This window comes from Lipophrys pholis, assembly GCF_963383615.2.
Source record: "Lipophrys pholis genome assembly, chromosome: 20".
Taxonomy (NCBI): Eukaryota; Metazoa; Chordata; class Actinopteri; order Blenniiformes; family Blenniidae; genus Lipophrys; species Lipophrys pholis.
In genome coordinates, this window is record NC_137648.1 from 5,565,639 (window position 1) to 5,588,736 (window position 23,098).

At 42.5% G+C, this 23,098-nt stretch overlaps 1 protein-coding gene across 4 annotated transcripts in view; it reads right to left on the minus strand.

Annotated features, from left to right (window-relative positions):
- The window catches only part of ncoa2 (nuclear receptor coactivator 2), a 62,931-nt gene extending 40,241 nt beyond the window's left edge, over positions 1-22,690 (minus strand). For all 4 annotated transcript variants that reach the window (XM_080489480.1, XM_080489478.1, XM_080489479.1 and 1 more), the window contains exons 1-2: positions 22,342-22,690; positions 6,390-6,472 (exon numbers count right to left, since the gene is read on the minus strand). The gene's annotated coding sequence lies outside the window, so the exon portion shown is untranslated. The remainder of the gene's footprint in view (positions 1-6,389; positions 6,473-22,341) is intronic.
- Between the last annotated feature and the right edge of the window lie 408 nt (positions 22,691-23,098).

Genomic DNA, 23,098 nt, shown 5'->3' on the forward strand with positions numbered 1-23,098 from the left:
CACAAAAACAATGCTGGGGTCGTCGGGTTTGTTGAAGCACATAACTTTCAGTGGAGTTCTTCTGCTACGTTCAAGCTGGGACGACCTCGGGTCCCATTTCCATAACTGTAGTAAACACCTCCACTCAGACGCTCCTCCACCTCCTCCTGCTTCTCCCCATTCGTCTCATACAAACACACTTGCCGCCACCTAACTGGGTGCTTGTGTGCTGACAGGTCAGCTTTAGACAGGTTTCCATTTGCAACACAAGAGTGTTACTGATAATAAACCACGACTGTAAATAACTGAGGCAACACGGATGATTCTTCCACATACGAGTCTGTGAAATAGGCCAAAACTTGTTGTAGCGATTCAATGGCATATTAAGAAGATAAAGTGTGTAAAGGTTGTATGCAAGAACACCGCAATGAAGCAATAAATAGGCTATTTGAGCAAACACAAGCAGCAGCTTGAGAAATCAATTGACTTTGAAAGTACTGTGTGCTCTTGAGGTGGATGATCATAGGTGTGTCATTGCTTATATCTTAGGTGTCACAAGAGCAGACTCTCCAGGACTGAGCTGGAGCCAACCAGTCTGGCGAGGGAGGAATGCAGAGACAACAAGGGGCTGCTGCTGGAGGCCACCACGTTTCCTACTGTCACACTCAGAGAGTACAGCTGGAGGAGACTTGCTGTATTTGATTGCGATACACACTGGCAAGATTGCAAAATAAACATTTCGCGGCATCTATTGGGTTGGAATGAGACGATGCAAAACTTTTTCTTGCAGAGAGGATACAGTGTCGGGCAAATTTACCCTGCGAGTCCTGAGCTGAAGTCAAACCGCTCCGACATGGTGCTTGAAATGTGTCAACATGGAAACCTGCTCCCTTGAAAATGTTTGAACTCAAATAAATGTGTGAAAGATGCATTAAATGAATGCATGGGGTGTATGCTACTGCTACACTGCAGGTTTGAATCCCACTGCAAGCCAACAGGTTACAGTTGTGTGTCCCTGAGATAGGCGGAAGCCCACTGCTCATAGTATGTGACGGTAAGGTCAACTATAAATGGGATGGGTTAAATGCAGAGATTCAATAAAGCATCTAAAATATAAGACTAAAAAGTTGTATAACCCCTGATTCCATGACGGTATTGTACAGTTCAATGTCTCCTTTCAACGACACTGCACAAAAGTGACCAAAGCCTATGAGTGTTGCTGCTACCACAAGACAGCTCTCAACAAAATCCAGCTGCTCTGACCAACTAAAACAAGTCTCGCCATATGCACATCACAAAAGAGGGGCCTTCAAACACACTGAATCACCCATTCCAGTCGCAGTATAATAGTGGGGGAAAATACATGCAAGGGGGGGAAAAAAGTGCATGTTTGCCAAGGGGAGAGGGCATGTGCCAGTGTGCCATTCCTGTAATCATGTGGGTTAGCAAGGCTTTGATTATGGAGACACACCCTGTGTTTCTGGAGCTGGGAGGGAGCAGGGTATGACTATGCATTAAACTGCATTGCGAGCTATTGGGGGAAGTGTTTGAGGTCTCCTGCACGATAATAACGAGGGCCCTTCCAGAAAGTGCAAAACCTCTGTGGGGCAGTGAACAATGTCTCGCTGGTGTGTAATCTGTCCTCACATGGCTTCTTGGCACAACAGGCCCCGAGGGACAAGCGAGCGAGAGGGAGGGAGGGTGCACCGATGCACACTGCTTCTGGCGGAGGCTTGCAACACGGGCTATTTGTTTCCTGCGAACTGGAGAGGAAACCATGACAGGGGAGGGGCCTGAACCACTTAATCCTCGTAAGGGTCGGAAGAAGTGCTGAAGATGAGAACGCGCACAACACGCTGGGATCATACAGGATGGATATTCAAGCTGTACTCCTTAAAAAACAATACCAATCTGGTCAGAATGCGATGTAGGTGGGGTATGTCGTGAACTCTGACCTTGTTGACAGCTGCTGTTACCCTGAACCAGATGTTGTACTATCAGGTTTGGGCCAAAGGAGAGGTGGGGGTCGGTGACGAGAGGAATGTGATGATGGACTCAAAATTTTTCTTAGGGAATACAACACTGACACCCAAACCTTTAGGTAAATTTATCAACACCTGAGTGATTGACGCCTCATGCTGAACAGACAGCCCCAAATCTGTGAGAAAACTGAGACTAAAGAAACAGTGAAGGAAAACAGGGCACAACCACGAGTGCAGAAATAGGTCACGGGCCTTTTAAAGAGGTTCAGCGAGCAAATCTACTTCATTCAAACAACGCGTGTCCAGAAAGTCTGACACAAACAGACCGTTGATTTAGTCAACAGAGAGGTTTGCTATTTGCCCGCTCCCAAGTCCCACTCAAGAGTTTGTCCACTCTGGAATCACTGCAAGGTAATGGCTCTAAAGTGCCGGAGTGCAACCAAGAGCCAGGCCCCCCATTTACTGAAAGCTGATCATGCTCATCAATCTTTAACGCTGGCAGTCACTTCAGGACGTCACAGGACAGGCGGGCGAGGGCTTTCTGTATAATAAGCACAGTCCACTGGCCTCTGGCTGTCAGAAGAACGCAGAAGAGGAAGAAGATTGGTGGGGTAGGTGAACTGGAGTGTCAGTTACCATGGGGTGGCAAAAATTGATTAACTGGTATAAATAAACAACTCCACACAACAATCTAGTCAACAATTCATCTCTGGCTGAGAGCGCTGCCTGGGGACGATTCGAATATCACAGAGGAAATCATATTATTGTAACAGGGTGAAATATAGGAATACGCGGAGCTCACCAGTTATTTCTTTTCACTGTTCTGAATGCAGGACGACCCTGATTAAAAGACAATGCTACTTTTCGGGAATATTTGGGGGAGAAGGTTTTAACAGACACAATGAAGAATACTTTCAAATGCTCAAAATGGGACATGGGCAAGCATGAAATACAGTACTATATGCCCTATATGTCTGTCTATCGTCTACAATTTACTCAGCTTATTCCCTGCACAACTCACCTGCTCCATCATCACTGATGCAACATTATAAAGCCTTTAAATGACCTGTCATCAAGAACATCAAGCACCTGTAGCTGGTTTATTTATCCCCCAGTGTGACCATTAAGTCATTGTTCACTGCGTTCACATCCAGCGTGTTCCTCTTGTTTCTAAGGCTCCCGTGCTGTTGTGACACATAAAACCAAGAGCTGAATATCAGAGCCTGTATAGAAGACAATCCACTTTTTTTTCAGAGCCATTTCCAAGAAATTAAAAGCCAGTCTTATATTTGGACCAACGTAGTATTTGCTATAGGCCACGTGAAATCTGCAACGCACACACACAGTTGAACTCTTTAAACCACAGCTGCGTGAAAAAGCAGACAAAAGTTCAATTTCCCCGAGAAATGTCTAATATATTTTGGATTTATTACACCTGTAATGAAATCTTTCATACATTTTGCTTATGTCATGAAAATAAAAACTATGATCTCAAAAATACAATATTTCATAAGATCAGCGGTATTCTTCATTTTTATTAGAATTAAAATTAATTATTAAAATTTATGCCAAAATTTAAATTTTAAACATGCATGACACTTTGTTTTACCATGTTTATTATGAGTCAGTTTATACTATATTGCAGGATGCCAATCATGTTCAGAATGTTTCGAAATGACTTTTTTTAATTTTTTATTTTATAATTGGAACATACTAAATTATGATGACATAATCCACTTGCATTTGTTGTAATCTACAAGAAAAAGCAATCCAAAACACCTATGTATATCTCTTTAGTAATCGCCAAAACATTGTCGCCCCATTTAGAGGTTGTTTATTTACAGTGTTGAGGCCATGTATGTGTCATGTAGGGCAGTAAAAGCAAAACATTTGCCAGCTGTGTGTGTGTGTGTGTGTGTGTGTGTGTCTGTGTGTGTGTGTGTGTGTGTGTGTGTGTGTCTGCGTGTGCGTGTGTGTGTGTCTTCAGAAGAAGTGCTCAGGGTTAAACATAGGTTACCTGCAAATTGGCTGTGTTCAGGTCCCGGTGCAGAACGACAGTGATCATACAGAACAAGCTGTGGGTGGCTTTAAACTCAGAGGAACTGCATATTAATTGGTAGATACATGGGCAAAGAAAAAACTCTGAATGAACTCTTAATAAACTATTCTGTATCTCTTGTCATATTCAATGTTTTGAGAAATTAGAAAAATATGCTAAATTTGCCAATTTTAGCTTTACTGCAGACTCACAACATACGTTTTTAAACCAGATAAAAAATGTAAAAAAAAACATATAGTCAATCACAGAATAAAAATTGCTCCAAACCAGGGAAAGGTGCAACATTACCACCGGATGCACACTTTGCTCTGAAACTTGTATGTAATTAGTAGAAAATAGTAGCAGTAAAGGTTTTATTACTTATACACACATGGAGTTTATGGTAAATCCTTTCCCCCCGCCACTATAATTGTTTTGGACACCTGGAGAACTCTGCAAGACATTCATTTTATATCTTCCATGCTAATAAAATATCTTTAATTGCCATTGCTCATTCTTATTCACTTTGATTGGCTGTAAAAGAGAAATCTGCTCATACGATACTTAAAAAAGAAAAAAACAACAGCACACACACAGTAGAGCTCAGGAAACACTGGTTAATTCTGGAATATGAAAACACTCTGCTGACTGTATTGCAAAGGAAAAGTACCATGTACATATTTTTTCTGGCACAAACAGTAAAATTTGGCCTTTATTAACGACCACAGTGGCACATTGTGCAAGTAAAAAGAGAACCAGCTGCTTCTATCAAGGAAAAATAATAAATGTGTTCCTGGTTTCTTTCAGCGCCAGTGAAACAGGAAGTTCATACAGACGATTTGCAAATCAATATACGTTTGCCAAATGTAACATGATATTCGAGTGTTGCCTTTTCGTTAAACCCGCACTACTGTTGTCCAGGAGCACAATGTTCAAACAGCTTCAAGTGATGAGAAACATTTAAGCTTATTTGCACATTTTCTGGCATAAAACAAAATGAATACAAACATTTTTTTTTTTTTTTAACATAACTGCTCTACAAATGCATTGCATCAGTTTTTATGCAGAACACAAACAACACAAGTGCAAACTCATAAAAAGACACAAACCTCACCCGTTATCAGGTCATATTTCTAACTTCCACATCACTTCCTATCAATCAAATTAACTTTATTGACAGTCAGAGAATAACATGTTAGTACATGCCGATGATAAAATACATGCCTTCTGTGGGCACCAAGTCATATTTAAGATAGTTTTTACGACTTAGGCCTCGTTTACATGACAACATTTGTGTTTTCAGCATTTCTGTGTTAACAGACATTGTTTTCTAAACATTTCCGTGTAAACACAAACCTTTCCGAAGCGAAAAACAATGTGTTTTCACTTGAAACGTTATGTCAACCGGGTCTAATACTACATGTAATAGAAGGGCAGTAAGGCTCTGTAATGTATATGTCTATTGTTACAGAAGTCCTGTGAGAATATATTAACATATATCCATATATATAAACACTTAGAAACGTTGAGGAAAGCACAAGAGTTTTGGAATGTGATTATTTGGAGCCATCGTGGGCCAATTTTAATATCCTCACATCCTCCTTTATATTTTCCAATAACATCAAAGTCTGATTGTTTCTAGTTTCCAAGCATTGTCCATTAAAGGGTTAAATGGACGACAATAAGAAAACACAGTTTCACTCACCATTGCCAGCATATACAAACTAACATTATAAGGATAAGCCCACTAAGAAACTGATGGAAACATAATACTCCTATGAGACACACGCAAACCAAAACCATGTGAATTATAAGCTGCTTTGAAACAGATTGCTCCAGAAAAAAAATAGAACTTTCAAAAGTAGTTTTTATCACACTAGATCAACTTCAGACCGAGGGGGCTACTGGTTGAAACCAAAACTTTAGCAAAACAGCTGCATCTGGACGCCACGGAGTGGAAAGGGAAAGGCTGAAGCAACAGTTATGTGGAAATCAGGGTGAAAGGACTGAGCAGCACAACATCGGGGCCAGTCAGATCAATTTCCTGGGCAAAAACTACGTTCGCGTATATAACTGGACGAATAATTTCAGAAACATGGTACCACAGCCAGCATGTACAAGGAGCTCTTCTCCCAGTTAATAGCAGAGATGGAAACTTAAGTCAATAAAACAGATGCTGCAGAAGACAATTGCTCTCACAGAAGCACCAGACCAAATCTAATCTCTTAAAAATGAATTTTAAAGATGAAAAGAAAAAAAGTATTCTCTCCCAGCTTAGATGTTTGCATCACCCGCTGTGTAAGTCATTCTGTGTTTGGACAGGAGCGTCTGTTTGCCATACTGCACAGCAGTTGCGTAAAAGCAGAGCTGGCTGCAGCTACGATTCTCACCTTGGTTTCAGTCCAGAGAGTCCCTCAGGCCATTGCTGCAAGACGATAATGCTTGGAAACCTTTATGCATCATCCACTTCTCCCTGCCGAAAGAGAGAGAAAAAAAAAAAAACCTGTAAATTTTGATGTACAGTACATAGAGTGAGCCAGAACAGCTAGAACAGTGTTCAGAGAGGACATGCTTTTAGATTGTGGATGTAGCTGGAGCCGCAATATAAAATATCTCAGTTCAGGCTAATAGAGAATCATTTCTTTGAATAGTCATGTTTGAAAAAATTAAAAGAAGGCAATCATCAAAAATAAATTTAGTTTATACCCGATTACTTTTTTATGTTTAACAATACTGTCAGCGCCAACAATAAAAGTGACCTTCTTAATGAGTGGGATTTGTGTGCTTGCTATGAATTTTAATAATTTAACATCTGCCTCAAGCGATGCAGGACCTCAAATATGAGTCGGTTAAACCAACTGTCATGCAGCTGCCTACCACTAGTTGAGGCTACAGAGCCATCAGACAGCGGTACCTGCAGCCAAAGAGAACTGAATAACAAACATGCAGGCATGTAGGTTGTGTCACAAAAAAAAGAAACTGGTTTATAATCACTCCGCTAGAGCAATGCACAATCAACTCAAACGTTCGGCTATTATCCAGCACAAAACAAAGCCACAGTCAGGCCAACCTGACATAATTTACCCAGAGACATTGTGATCCTGCCCGGTCCGGCTCTTCAAGACATAAAACCTTGCAAGAGCTGCAAGCAAATTACTCCTCAAAATATGCTTTGGTGTGCCGAAGAATCCTGCTTGCATTCAAATATTTATGGGTGTCATGTTTTCTTGATACCAACTAAACTTAGGATTTATTTACATGATGTTTCAAGTGAAATTGCAGCGTTATTGCAATCGTTTTCATTTCAGAAAAGTTTTCCACTGCAATATTTTGCAAAGGATGTGCATTTACACAGAAATGGCAGAAACGCTGAAAAGGATGTAGTTAGCATGCGGGGTCACTAGAGGGTGCTGTTTGTTTTTATAATGAAACCGCACAGACATGCACATAGAGAACAATACGCCATAAAACATTCACAATGATGAGTACATGGACATTCATATGCGCAGGCAACAAAGTCAGGACACTCAGGAGGCCGGCATTGTTATTGTCCATCTATTTACACATGTGCAGAGGCGCTATTTACCCTGCCTGTGGTGCACAGGCGCGGAAACAGTGTTTTCAAAAGGTTGTGTTTCTCTCCATCTACAAGGAGACGGAGGCTGAGTGTTTTCGAAAAGTTCCTCCTGAGTAGCAGTTTTTGAAAAGTTGCGTTTTCAGTACCCCCGAGCACCGTTGTTGCCTTACTCTTCAAGCGCCATTTTACCTACAATTCAACTCTAAAAATAGAACTCGTCCTTCAGCAATAATTGCACCAAAATCCCAAACGCTTTCATTGCGGTTCGATTAACTGTGAATGTTAACCCTGTTAAATCTTTTTTTCTTTCTGTCAATCCAACATGAACTGTTTGTACAACATTAGTACGGAACTGCAAGTTCAGTGTCTACAGAGTCTTTTCAGGTCTTTGGGGACCTCGAAGCTTATTACACAGTGGTATGCAGTGGGCCTTTTTAATCATAGCATAAAAATTAATCAGACTAGGAGAAAAGTTTCAATTTAAAATTATAATATTCCCATTTGGATAATTACAAAATGCAAGTGGTTACTTTATTAAAAAAGAAAAAAAAGAACTACCTGGCAATTTGATTATGTTGGGGGGGGGGGAAAGAAGTTCTCAATGACGAACTCTTATTAAGCTCACGGAGCTGATTTTCTCTCAAATACAGACCAAGTGATCCAGCTGAGGAATGCACACTCACATGATGTCATGCACTGACATAACATTCGAGTAAACTGATTCCCCTTTTGAACCCAACACAAGTGCAAAGCTCATCACCATGTGGTAATGTTGTTGAATCCTTATTAAAAACTTCTCAGAACAGAATATAAAGACAAAAACAATCTCAAACTCTGCCATGTAATCTCATCTTTAATAAACTTTTTGAGCTGTAGTATTCACTGAAGTTCACCTTCTTATCTTCGACCAGAGATCTTAGTTTTCACCCTCTGAGAAGGAATTTCCTCCGAGCTCTCATGCCGTCACATGCTTGCGCTGAGCTTCAGTCCAGCTCTTGATCTGTGGCCTGAGTGACAGAATAAAGTGTGAAAACACTCCACTGAGCTACTTTTAACACTCATCATTTTTACATGACCAGCTGGATGAGAAAACATCAAAACGGATCCTTTTTTTAGTCCGATTGGGCCTTTTATTGGGTTATAAACGTCTTGTCAGTTGCATGGAAGATCCAATCCTGTGGCGTGGCAGAGAGTTTGAGTAGGAGGGAAAGTCTGGGGGTTCTGGGGATGCCTTTTGCCCGGGATTAGTTTTTAAGAAGAAATCTTGAACAAACATTTGACGGATCTTATTCAAATAAATTTTATGAAAATATACTTTGGGAAGTGAATTCATGGAGACAAGTGAACATCTATCTGACTGCTCCCTTTTAAAAGCGTTGCCACAACAACTCATTACACATTATACGTAAAGAAAGTGTCTAACTAGCCGGAGAACTTCTTCCTTTTTTTTAAAATGACTAGTTTCCAATAGACGTTAACGTTTCAAAAATCAGCAAAACCCCAGGAAGTACAGCATTCAACCAACATTTACTACTTGGCTTGAGACAAAGCATGTGGGGCCTGATAAAAGGAAGGGGTTGATTTTTATTAAAACCTCCCTCAGAGAAAATCAATCAGCAGTACAACAACAAATTAATCACAGGTAGTATTGTCATGGATCGCTAAAAGAAATGTCTTCCAAGCAGCAGTGTCTGGACATTACCTTACATCACTTAGACCACTGGAATAATGCTGTGGCATGTGCAATAGACTCTTACAGTCTGTATGATACATCTTTAAGAATTCGGTCTGGCATGCAACAAAGGCAGGACAAACAAGGTTACACAATGTCTGAACACGCTGGAAAAGACGGGTCTTCTCCTGAAAGGATCCATTCTGTAGAATCAAGAAGCCCTCGGCCTTTGAATAGATATTGTACTTGGCACAGAAGTGTCGAACAGCACATGGTGTAACCTAAACAAAAGCCTGCAACACTGCCAACCCTGCCACTGAGCTTTAACGGCATCATTAATTGAGCATCATGTTACCCCTGAATACAGGCGAGATACAATCAGTAAATCTAATTGTAGGTTAAATTAAAGGGTAATAAAAACAGGGACGGGGGCAGATAAACACACATCGTTACACAGTGACACAGTAAATCTCACACTATCATCAAAACATGTCACTGGATCCTGAGAGTAACTCATTTGCCCGATACACCCGGAGTCAAACCATCTGTCGGTATTTAGAGGAGGTCACAGATCAACAGGGTAAAAGTTCAAGCTCCCTTTAAACAGACCACAGCTAATTAAAGCGTAGCTTGTAATAGACAGTTTCATTGTGGAGTCCGAAACCTTGCATTCTCCCAAATGTGACAAACTAAAAACCCTGATGAAGCAAATTGAAACCAAACAAACAGTGAACTGAAACTGAACCAAAATAAGATGCTTGGGGACTTGGTTACAACAGATTAAACTCTCAAGTTCATAGAGCTTTGAATGAGGCACACTCATCCGGACGATTAAGACATGGGCACATCGACCACAGGAGGCGAGAGGAAACACTGCCTGAAGCCAAAACTTGAGAGTAGTTGTAATCCCCTCATTCTTTCAGAGCTGGCAATGGGCTCCTTCTGAGTGAAAAGCTTCGCCGCTCAGGCTGGGCTAACAATGCTAATGAGCCTGCTAATCAGGGTCACGTAGGACAAAGGGTAGATGGTTCATGTGCTAGAAATTGACCATAATGGCCAGGTCACGGAGGGGCTAAACACCAATGGAGCTCCTGCTGGTTGCCTTTTGAATAGCCCACTAATGGCAGTCAATTCAATAAGAATGGAGGTTGATCTCCACACTAATGAAAACGCCGGGCCTTTTACCTCAAGTTACATCAGGGTTCGGTCAATATTCTCTTCCTAACCCATAATCAATAAATCCTGATACTGAAACGGGTGCGAAAGAAGAAGAAAAAAACTACTAAGTGAAGGAAATTACACAATCAGATTTCTCAGACAAAGAGAGATTTCCTCACAAGTACAATCGGGAAACGGGGTGATGAAAGTACACAGATTTGATCACAAATCGGGTTTTGGAGAGCTTAAAGGTTAAGCAGTAAGTATTGGTAGCTTTGAACCTGCAGAGTGGACATAAGATCAGTTCTAAAAACTAAAAAACACTTTGCCTCAGTTATTCAGTGGACCGATGCAAAACATTTGAATCTGATTTCCTCCGCCGGAGGAATGTCACTGTGCCGCACAGCTCGGCAACGGACATTAAATTGGACCTTCACCAAGCCATGCAATGTGCATGCAAAACAAATGCTAAGTGCTTTCACTTATATCACTAGTAGAATAAACCAAGTCAAAATGTGGATCGTATCCCTCTTTAAGCTTCGAGTTTCCTGAAAATGTAAAGAGGCAGGAGTATAGAGGCTGTTATTTGATCTAGTTTTGAATGAAAATCCAGCAGGCTTGGCAAGACCAGCGTATAAAACACTATCATTTATTAAATAAGCTGATGCAGATGCAACCCCAGTGCCAGGTGCCCCTTACATCTGTTGATCCAATAGCAACAGCTCGCTCCTTACAGCTGTGACCTCAGCAGAACTAAACATAAATGTGTAAGTGGCAGATAGACACTGATAAGACGTGCTGTAAAAGGTGAGTCACAATGACAAGAGAAAGTAAACGTGTGTGCAACTGCATCAGTGACAGGGCTGGGTGGGAAAAAGAAAAAAAAAAAAGAAGGTGTGAGCAGAAAGAGCATTTTATGTTCAGTTAATTGGGCAAAGATGAAGTGGAACTCATCTTGTTGCATGCTCAGCTGCGTTTCCACTGTGCTCGGCCATGTGTGTGTGTGTGTGTCCACCATCTTTTCTTGCCTGTCACAGTTTATGAGGAATTAGTTCCTGTGGGCCCGGAGGCTGTACAGTGGGAGCAGGCTCAGGATAAGGTGCCATGTTTTGCACAGAGGAGAGGAGGAGGGTGGAGGGAGGAGATCAGCTGACACAACTATGTCACTGTATCAGTCAGAGAGTGAGACAATGTGACAAGCCAACAATCGCAGCAAACGCATACACACACCGAGGAAGACCGGCGAATCTGTAGAAACACCAACTCAATGAAAGTACTCCTATTTGGATTGAAATAAGATATGGTGGGAGAAAAAACAAGATATATGCATGTTGTGTCAGAAGAAGAGCTGATATCTAATCATCTCAGTGGAGTGATGCACAACCACATCCAACTCTACTATTTGCATACTGAGCTACAGATATTGGCTGCTGCTGTTTAAGTCAAAGCAACACTTGACATCATTTAGCTGGATCGAGTGTAATTCCATCCTTTCTGAGAAGATATGGCAATGATGATTTTGCAAGAGATGCTAATTTCTAACTTTAATGAAAGGAAAGTCTCAAGGAAGTTAATAGAAAAGGCTGAGCCTGAATACAGCATGCTATGTTTCTTGTGTTTTCCATTTTAAGACTTGTGTACCAGGAGTAATTGAAATTTGTGTCGAGTCAAAAGGGGAATACGTTGTGAGGAACATACTTATTTTGGTTATAACGGTGGGATTGTTTAAACTCGCTTCAAACTATCCAACAGCTCATAAAATGTGAAAAGGAATGCAAGGGAAAAACGGACAATTACATGCCACTTCTAAACTCTATCACATTCTGTAGTCATACACCAAGCATATAGAGACTAACTTTTCCAGGACTTGATCCACGGGCTTGGTGCAGATCAGAGGGCAGTTCTCACTCACACTTATGCGCCGCATTAATGTGGCATTCAGAGTAGCGTCCATTGTAACTGGACGGAAAGGTGACAATTGTGCTGCTGCGCTGACAGTTAAACATGCAATTGGGCAAGACAAACAGAAGCGAAGAGAAGCACTCTTCTTTCCCTTTTGATCAGCTCCAACGGTGCCATTTAACCTTCAACAGCGGGAAAAGTGATTTGCCCCACAGGGCCAGTAACAGGAGATGAAACATGCTTTCTTTCTGAGCAGGGTTTCCGGTAAAATAACCTTCTCACACTATTGTTTGAAGTGAATCCACATCACTGTGTCCAGTGTTCCACTGACAAAACACAAGTCATTGCTTCTTATTTGAAAAATAATTACAGATCTATTACAAATTAACTTGTACCGACAGAAAGCACATACCTGCATTTTCCTCTCAGTTCGTATTCATTGCTTTGACCTGGCCAGATAACCTGCTTATCGATCACACAATGATTTCACAACCCAAACACAAAGCATGTGAAACTATACGAGGTAAAACATACCGACGGCGTGTGATACTAATTTGAAGTTCATTGTTGTGGAAAAATGTGAGTGTTGTAATTAGTGTCACACAACTTCACAAACGGGGGCTTTGAACAGCAGGGTGACACCTGAGATTACTTCATTACTGAACCCCCGCAATCACGATGTCAAAAACAACAAACCTTCACCCCGGCAGGGTTTTTAAATGAGATATTGTCAGTCAGTTGTGGTAGCAGAAGCTGCTCTGCCTCGCCTGTGTAATCTGCTCGGCAATGAGCGCCTTTGTTTTGCACTGCGCAGCCAGAAGAGATGGGAGGCCGCTTTGTTTTGACGGCCCACATCTTCAGGTGCCAAAACCACAAACCTCTGGAGTAAAGGCATGAATGGAAGTACTTTTAACACACAAACACACGCACACTTTCGTGCACAGCGAGGGACGGACGGCAGTGATCTGACAGTCCTGTTGGAGGGAAAACTGTAATTTCTCTAAAGAGCTGGCCTTTAGAAGCATCAAGAAGGGATCTTGTGGCACCACTATTTTTTAAAAACATACACCCTGCGCACAACCACAGGCTCATTGTCTCGTATTACGATGAACCAACATTTAAAAAAACGAAATCCTTGGAGCATGCTGTGTCTGTTTATGCAAGGTCTTAAATTGCTTTTGTCTTTTCCCCAGGTGATAAAACTGCACCGTTATGAAAAATCAAAAACATGATGGAGCCATACTGTTGCATCTGGGTAAAATATGTACTCCTTTATTGCAATCAGCACAGCAGGCGCAAATGTACTCCTCTTATCTTGTCAACCTTGCAAAAAGAAGTAACAATGAACTGAAATGTTTCCATGAGGCGAGTCTGCTGGACATGAGATTGCTTGAAACAGCTTTTCTTACCTTTGCAGATTTTAAGTTCTATACTTGAACTAGATCAGATTATTCCCTTCAGTTTTTTGGCTTATGGCTGAAGTATGACTATGAGATTTATTTTAATAGCCAATAGTAAAAAAAAACAACCAAAAAAACAGAATATGCCGCTGTGCTTTTCGGTCTTGTTATTCTTACATGTTATTTTTATTTATTTATTTATAACAGAAAAGCATATTTTCCATATTAGTTTTGAGATTGCACTTTAGAACATAATATTTAAATAAAGATTATTATTGCCATCAGTATGGAACTCAAACATCGGTGATGAGAATTTTCCAGTGTTTATAATTTCCTTCTGTACACTTGCGTTTCAGGAAATGTTCCTATTTTCTATCATATAGTCATTACTATGAATCTTGTGGGGGGAATAAAAACAAACACCCTTCACCTGCATCAGACTGGAAATGACACTCTGTCAAAGTGGTGAAATTATGCAAAATTGACTTTCTAAAGGTTATCCAACAGTAAGACTTTCTTTACTTCCGGGGCGTCATCCCCATACCGGGAATGACGTCCCAGAAGTAAAGAAAGTCTGTTATCCCTCTCTCTGGTATTGTTTCATCAAGGGTGAGCTCCAATGAGCAAATCAGAAATCAAACCCTATATAGTGTCATAGGGGGTTTAGACAATCCCATTCACAGTAAGCATCTCTTTGACCCTCCCACAATTAGGCAACTCTGCTCTGGCACATGGCACTACGAGAGGAAGTACTTGCTCCTCTTCCCAAGATGGGCATGTGTGGGCGGAGCCAGTCCAGCTCACACAGACACAGTAGATTGTGACTGCAGCTCCTAAGATCCAATATACATATGGATGAAAATCAAGGAAAAGCGAGATTTGGGGCCATAATCTTCGAATAGAACGTTTTTTGACCAACAAGACTGATGTGAAATTGTTGAAAACGTGAAAAGCTGTATAATGTGACCCCTATGAAAAACTACCGCAAACCTTTTCACAACATATTGGTCTGAGCATAAAAATACCGTCCATTTCTCAAGGCTCAAATATGACAAAAACTTTTGAAGACAAAATGTTTTTATGACGAGGTAAACAAATCATACAACTACTGCATAAGGTCGGGTGTTTCCTCGTTACCATTTTAAATAGGGCCCCCTCAGCCTCTTCACTCCAGCTACCGTTGGTCTCATGCTCCGGTTCTGCCTGCTCCTCCCATAGTGCTTCATCCTCGCTGTCATCCAAAGACTTTGAGATTCAGCACTTTAAGACCTTTGAACGCCTTGTTATCATCTTGAGTCTGGAGCTGGTCTCCCCCAACCGCCCCAATCATGCTCACCAAGTCACTGGCCATTGACGTTTGACTGGCTCAGTCAGGTGTCTAGAGATCACATCCAACACGTTTCTCTAAGCTCTGCAAAAACAACAAATCCCTCCAATCCAATGGATATTTGATATAAGATGCATACCATGTTCACTTATTCATACTGGCTGTTTAACTCACCGTTTATTGTGCGAGGTAATGGGGCATTATATGAGGCTCATGAACCTGTGCAACCATTTATGTTCACTGCGATTAATAAAAAAGAAAACAAGTGGAAGAGCAGATTTGTTAGAGCTTAAATTAGTCCAAATATCACCCAACTGCGTACTTAATCTATAGTGTACAGTATAGATGGATAAGACGGGTCAGCTGAGGAGATTCCCTACCCAACTGAAAACAGTCAAGATAAAGCACGCACAACCACATTATAGGTCACTGAAGGAACACCGCTGAGTCAGCGCAGGGAGGGCGAGAGAGAGAGAGGGATAGAGGGAGAGGGATATGGAGGGGGTTGGTGGGAGAAATCACACTGGTCAGAGTTTGACCCTCACAATGTGTACAGAAATGAAAAGCCTGAAACTAAATCCCCTGCATTCCTCCGGCTTTTTGACGAGCGAGTGAGAAATGCTGCTGTGCTGCACATGTCATTCCATGCTACCTTCGCCTGGCCGTGCCGCGGCGGTGAAAGTGTGACGTTTGCCTCCAACCCAGAAGGAGATTTTATATGAGGCTTTCTCAGGGCTGATTCGCACGGCACATTTCTTTTTGGCCCACCCACCCAAGTCCAGCAGGCGGCTTGCTCAATCCAAGTTTTCTCTCCCTCCCTCAGTGCCAAGGATTCTACCCTGGGCAGTGGGAAAGGTGCCAACCACATGCTAGCACCCTCGCTCGCACCCAGTGGCAAAAACACATTGTGGCGGAGGGAAAGGAAATCCAACCACTTGCACAAACTGGGAAGACAGAACTGCTCTTCAGATAACGGTTTTGGAGTCTATCTTTGTTACGATAAGGATTTCTCTTCTATAAGAATGTTGTGTTTTATTATCAGACAGCATGCTTTGTTTTTGCATTCTGTTGATTATGGACAGATTAAAAAGGAAGTCCCACTGCTCTCATGGGAAAATGAGCATGTTCAACGCAGTATCTGACACACTGTACTGCTAAGCAAAAGCAGGCTCGCAGCACAAGGGAAAACAGCTGCAGAGACATTGTCATACAATCATGTGACCTCTGCCGTCTCCTCTGTTCAAGCCAAACTGGCTGAGGGCACCTTCTTAGCAATGAGCAGTAGACACCACAATATCATTTAGCTTGAGAGATCAATATGCACTTTGCTGTGGCTGACCTACATAAGTGGAGGAGCGTGGACTGTTGAAATCATCGGATTGCCTCTAAGCCTCAAGATCCTCGGAGCCCTTGGTGGAGTCTCCATGGGAGGGGGGCATGAGGCAACCTTTGGTGTGATATTACCGATCTTAGATTGGTAAACTTTATAGAATTAAACACTTCTCAGTCATTGTTTAACAAACTGCCACAGGGATTTACCACAGCAAGAGTCAAATCTTACGATCCAACAGAATGTTTACCGAGCTTAACCGTTTGTGAGTATTATTTTTCACAGCCAAACACAGGCTTTGATCATGTACAACAATGGCTCCCAATATTTTTTTTTCCTTCCACCCCCAGGTTGCCTCAAAGTAAGTCTGTCAAACACTGGTGGACACACCAACTCTCACTACCCTACGACAGCCGTGTGTGCCGAGCACGCTTTGGTTTCTCGGAATTGTGCCCTTTTTCTTCAGTATCTGCATTGATGATTCTTACAAACGGTAAAGTTTGGAGTACACACATAGAACTCCGAGGGTCTCGACTCTAGTTTGCAAACCACTGACATACTTGACGACAGAAACAAAGAATAGTAAGCCAAGCGTGAATTTAAGAGGCAATGAGAAAACAAGGTAAATATAAATTAAATTCTCCATCAATTAATCCTGAAGCCATCATGTAAATTACTTAACATCGGACTTGTTATTGTTAGATTAGCCCTTTAAAAGGATAAGACATGTGCTTGGTGAGTTTCTAGAGATTTCCTGAATCGGATACACTGCAAAAGGTCTTGTACAGCCAGGTGTTAACAAGACAGTTCCTGCTTGCAGTGTGGACAGATGGGATGGTCGGTTTAATATCATTATACAACAATGACAACAAGCCTTGGAGCAGAGAGGGAGTAAATACTCCCCACTTCAAGTCTCCCATGTCAAATCCCTCTCAGCTTTCCATCAACCATCTCCTCCTGGCGTTGTGCGCCTCTCCCTCCGCCGCTTCGCCCTCCGCTCTCCCTCCGCCCTCCCTCCGCCGCTTCGCCCTCCGCTCTCCCTCCGCTGTAAAAACCTGGCCATTACCCCACAGCTCATCCCTCACGCCCACCAAGGACCTGTCACATGGCTGTTTCCATGACAACACAAACGCAGAGACAGCAGGGTGAGATGCCCAGCGAGACAAGGCAAACGGATGCCAGGGGGAGGGGTGCATCATGTCAAGAATACACCGTGGACCTCACACCGCATGTGACGGACAGTAAACACAACGTGGTCTGATGTGTTACGGCTCATCTGGAATCGGAGCCACGTGGATTGTTGTTTACTTGTGCACGTCTTCCCCGCAGGTTTTCGTCCAAATGACATCAATAATTCCACAGGAGTTGAGCACAACCGCAAATGCAAAAGGGCGCTGAATCAATGTGCAGATTTGAGCATGTACAGTCTTATTTTAGAGTCATAAAGTTATGAAGGCCCAGTCTCCTGCCAGCGTCTGACTGCTACATGTTGTCATCCGACACTGCGCTTTAAAAAGGGAGCCCGGGAGTGCACGTTGAGGAGCCTGTGTAACACGGAGACGTTTGCTGCTGTTCGGGAGCACTAAGCTGCAGAGACAGGGATGTCATTTTCCAGCCTGGTTCGAATGAGTCAACCTAACGTTAGCGAAGAGAAGCGTGTGGTAACAAGAGGAGCAGTGTAGTTCACTGGTAGAATGCAATGTGTTTTAAAAAAAAAAAAAAAAAAGAGGGGGGGGGGGGGGGGGGGGGAACTGATGTCATCATTTCAAGGCTTTTTAGATCGCTGATGGGTCTTACTGTCATCACAGGCTTCTCACGAAGAGAACTGGGACATACGGTGATATTTTCATAGAAATGTTCAAATAAAGCTGCGATTAACAAGAGAGTCAATCATTTTTAATCTATTAACGACCCCTAATAAATTTAGATTACGTACACAGGCAAAACTAACAGCTGAAAGTCGCAACTGCAAAGATTCACACAATTAAATTAACCACAGGACTGTTTCCCATTTATAGAATAACTGATTAAATAATAAATCATTTTAATTGTAAATGAGATGAGCTCTGATTAGATGACTTTGCTTCTTCTAAGGCTGGATATTATTTGAACTGGACTTACAAGTCACGTACACGTTCGCTTCTAAACATCTTAATAAGGCTAAAAGTCCTGCAGCACCCATGTGACTTGGGAATTCACCTCTACATTGTGGCTACGCTCATTCAGCCTGAACTAGAGTACAAACGATGAAAACAGAGGTGCAAGATCAAAGAAGCAATGCTGCGTTAAATGCGTTCGAGCAGGCGGAAACAGGGATATTTACTAGTTGGGAAGGTCCCATATTTCCATGTTTACAGCATCAACATGACAATAACATCAGGCATCATGTCTGCCTACACCAAACATACATCAACCAAGAGGGGGATGAACTGAGGCTCAGGAGGAATGGTGTATTATCTAACTGCATTTAGGAACATTTGCTGTACTTTGGTGTTAAAATAACTTCTAAAAATAGTGCAATGACGCCAGGTTGATGAACATTACTTATTTGTAAAGTACATTTAGATGTCAGACCTGCTCTTTATAGCCTCCAAATCGCTCAGTGGTGAAGCTCCCAGTTTAAATGCGTTCAGATGTATTTTTCAGATTGAGACGTGGGACTTTTCCCACCTCAGAGTCAGAACAATAAAATGGCCCGTCATCCAATACTTGAAACAAGGTCAGAGTTTATGACATATTGGCATTTGACAATTCCACATTTACAGCCTACCCGAGTTCAGCTGCCCACAAATCTACTCCTTGGGACGAGAAGCTCATTGTTTCTTCTACCTGACAGCAGTTGCAGGCCTTATAACATTTTGATATTGGGATTTGAGCCGGGTCGACGTTGAAAGTGTCTGCTGTTCGTACAGCTGCTGATCAATCTGACCTGCTACCAACTCTGGAAATGAGACGGGTCGGGTGACCCTGCTCTCCATGCCGATTAAACATGTACACACTAATCCTGCACCCACCGAAGGTTTAGTGAGTTACATGTCTGTGAAAAAAAACAACAATCCTACTTATGAACAAACCATGACAACACCAAAATGACCTCAATAATAAACATGACAAAAGGAGTGCACGATGGGACTGGTAATATTTGGCTCTCTCTCTTTGTGTTGTTTTGTGACGTTACTCAACATCAACCAATGTGCACTTCCGATTTGTTTTCTCCCAGAATAACTGAGCAATATTACAAGCAGGGTTGTGAAAACAGATTTTTCTATTCGACTTACTGATGTTCACTGCATGATATGGCATTAGAGGCCTTCCCCAGTTTGAAGTTAAGTTGTCATCTCTACCCATAATTTGTTTAATTTGCAATTATAGAAAAGGACAAAAGAAACCAGTCATTATTAACAACAAGGACGCTAAAAACACAACGGAGCTTTTGCAGGGAATCACTCAATTTCCAAGCTGATTTGTGTGCACAATTAACAAAAGCATAAAACTTAATTTAATATTGGGGTGCAGGCAACACTAAAAAAAAAAAACCCCAATGGGTAACTAATAGTCCCTGAGAGGCTGACAGAACTCCACAAAGTGACAGCGTACGTAGCAGAGCAAGGGTCAAACGACTACCGTATCACTCAGGTGACGCAACAAACCGCCTATCAAAGGGCATAAGTCAGCATCTGCAAGAAAATACCTGCGCTGTGCAACATGTTACTTTGTTTTATCAAGCTGTGAACATACAACAGAACCAATGAGCGAGACAAAATGTGCATGACAACCGTCACAACCTGTAGTTATAGATGAAGTTTATAACGTGCTGAAGCAGAACGCTATACTTTCAGGTCACGCCAATTGCACAAAGCGTGCCAAGTGAGTGTGAGAAAACTTGCAGCCAGTTACCCTTGTATAAACATCCACATATTTGCAAACAAGCTTGTGTGAATTATGTCCTCATTCCAACAATCATTCCTTTGCATTGTGAAGTTGATGCCTTAAAAAAAATAAAAAATTAAAATTAAAATTACATGCCAATAATATCATCTCTATTACATCATCAAATATCTTTACTTTAAAGCAAAACAAACCCAAATAGCTTGCTATTTTGCGACACGTCATACTGTAGGAATGCAGGCTTGTATATGAACAGGACCACATTCTTCGTAGCCAAGAGTGAGCGGTCGCCGGCGTCAAGTGTGTGCGTGAGCCATGTCCTCATATAAGATACAGTCTGGTAATTTAAATGAGGTCGGATCAGGATGACATCTTAACTTCTCTGCAAGGACAAAACAGTAAGATCCTCCTTCCTATCGGACTATCTACAGACATCTGTGCAAGTAAAGAGCGAGTTCTGTTTCGATGCAAACCACAAAGTCAATAACTTCAGGCACTATGCCTTGGAGATGAACTAGCGTTCAGACAGGAAGGAGGAGGAGGAGGAATACTCGAGTTGCTGATACTCCACATATGAATACGAGGGAAATTAGTAATAAACTGCAAATACCTGGACAGTGTTCTCATCCAATTTTATTCATATACAGTCCACCTGTCAGTGATGTGCTGGTAATGCATCAACTGGACACAAATTAGTATTTAAAGACAATTTGCCAACAAAGCAGCATCGGTGCTTCTCACCTCCCTTGCACAAACATCTTGGCGATCTTTTGCGGATGTAAACCCAGATATAATGATCACGACTTTTTTTTCTTTTTTTATTTGCATTCTCATGGGAAAGTACAGTACAGCTCTGATCCAAAACGCACTTAAAATCCTCGAGTTTCCCGTGCACATGACTTCTGGCAGATCTGAGTGAAATCCACTGCATCCCGAGCAATGACGGTGCAGCTGAACAACAACATGTCAAGTGCAATCCGCCGTCTGTGAAGTGACAAGCACCATGCACCATCAGGTGGGCAGAGTGATGCAACAGAAACTGCTCAACTGGTTCCGCGGGATGCGTTCCTCCGGCACGACCGAGAGCAGCGCTGACAAGCCAGTGAAATGGCACAAGCAGTCCGCCTGTATAGTCCCGGACCAGTCAAGCAGGAGGGCCCTTCAGAAGGAGGGCACTTCACTATCAACACACACACACACACACACTAATGTGAGACCGAGAGGCAGGCAGCCCCCCCCCCCCCTACACACACACACACACTGCACTTTCAGACAGCATCCCCCTCCATTCAACTGCAAGTCCAAGCCCCCCGCACTCACGTCTTAATCACTTTCAGCATCATCTCAGCTTCCTTTGGAAAAAAAAAAAAAACACTCGGCGAAACGCGTTCCAGCGTGGGTTTTCTCGCGTGCAAGTTGTGTTCACGGAGATTTCCGAAACGTTAAAAATAATATTTTTTTTTTTATTGTGCTTTGCGCTACTTTAAGTTAGTGATGCTAATCGGCTCATCACAACAACACAGTGGGGGTATAAAAAAAAAAAAAAAAAAAGTAGATCCTGCAGCTACAATCAACTCATAAATGTAGTCAAGTTGCCTAACGTGGCAAATACTTGGTGAAAACTAAGAAACGGGGCCAAACTCTCCCCACTCACTCGACTACGACGAGATTAGCCTGCAGCTAAACAGTTAGCATGCTAACGACGCTGCTGCTACAACAGGCGAACTTCGTCCGGCACAAAAAAACAACAACAATGACACATGAAAGTATTCTGCACGCCACCTCTTCCCCTCCACTTTTAAACTGTACACATGAGCGCTACCGCAGCCGAGTAAAAAGAAAAGTGTGGGGGGGGGTAGGGGGGGGAAACGTTGCAACAACTCGCCGTCTGGTGAAGTTTGCTGCAGAAAACACCATTGACACGGGCGGCGAGCTTAGCCGAGGAGCTAACGCCGTGCTAACGAGCTAACGCCGGAGCGAGCGAGCCCCGTGCCAGACCAGACACACAGCCGAGATTGAACGCCTCGCGCCCGGATTTCGCCCCGAAAACAACGGCGTCGCGTCCACGGAGGAGCGCGGCGTACTTACGGATCCCGAGACTCGTGGCCGTGTCCTCCGCTCGTTAAATTCCGTTCAGCCGACGCGGCTCTGACCTTCGCGGTAGTGAAACAACATTTCTGCTGGCTAACTGTGCCGCCATGTTACTCCTGCGCTGCAAACCAATGCTGAGTGTTTATCTGGCTGGTAGTCGCTATCCTCCCCCACACCAAACCACATCACGGGGCTCCAGCAGTATCAGCTCGGTTACCCGCCGGTGGGGAGGAGGTGGAGGGGCTTCCTGAGCGATCCTCTACCTGTTAGGAATGACACGCTTCTTGCAGTTTGATTGATCTGCAACCAGATTGTCGACATTTAATCTTGACAGTTACTCGGACTCGCCGCTGCGCCGTGTCAATGTCAATACTCTTTAGATTTACACGAAAGGTGAGCGAACTGTAACCCCACACCTTCAGGGTTTTTCTTTTTTGAAACGGTGGTTTGACGATGCGTGTCAATTAAAGCGCCATCATTTATCGCACCCCTCAAAATAATTCTACTGTAAATAGAAATTTGGCAACGCCCTTGTAAATGTTTAGATAGAACTCATATAGCGCGGATTATAACTACAGTTTTCCTGGGAAATGTGCATTAAAACGAGGATATTTCCCCCTCAGACAACTTGTCATTTTGCATGGTGTTTTTGTGAACTATTGAAGCCACAACGTCGAGAAAGCACTCGGAGCTTAAGAAATATTTCAAATAAGCGTGCCCTACTTATTTAGTTACCTTGATTTACTGCCTGGTC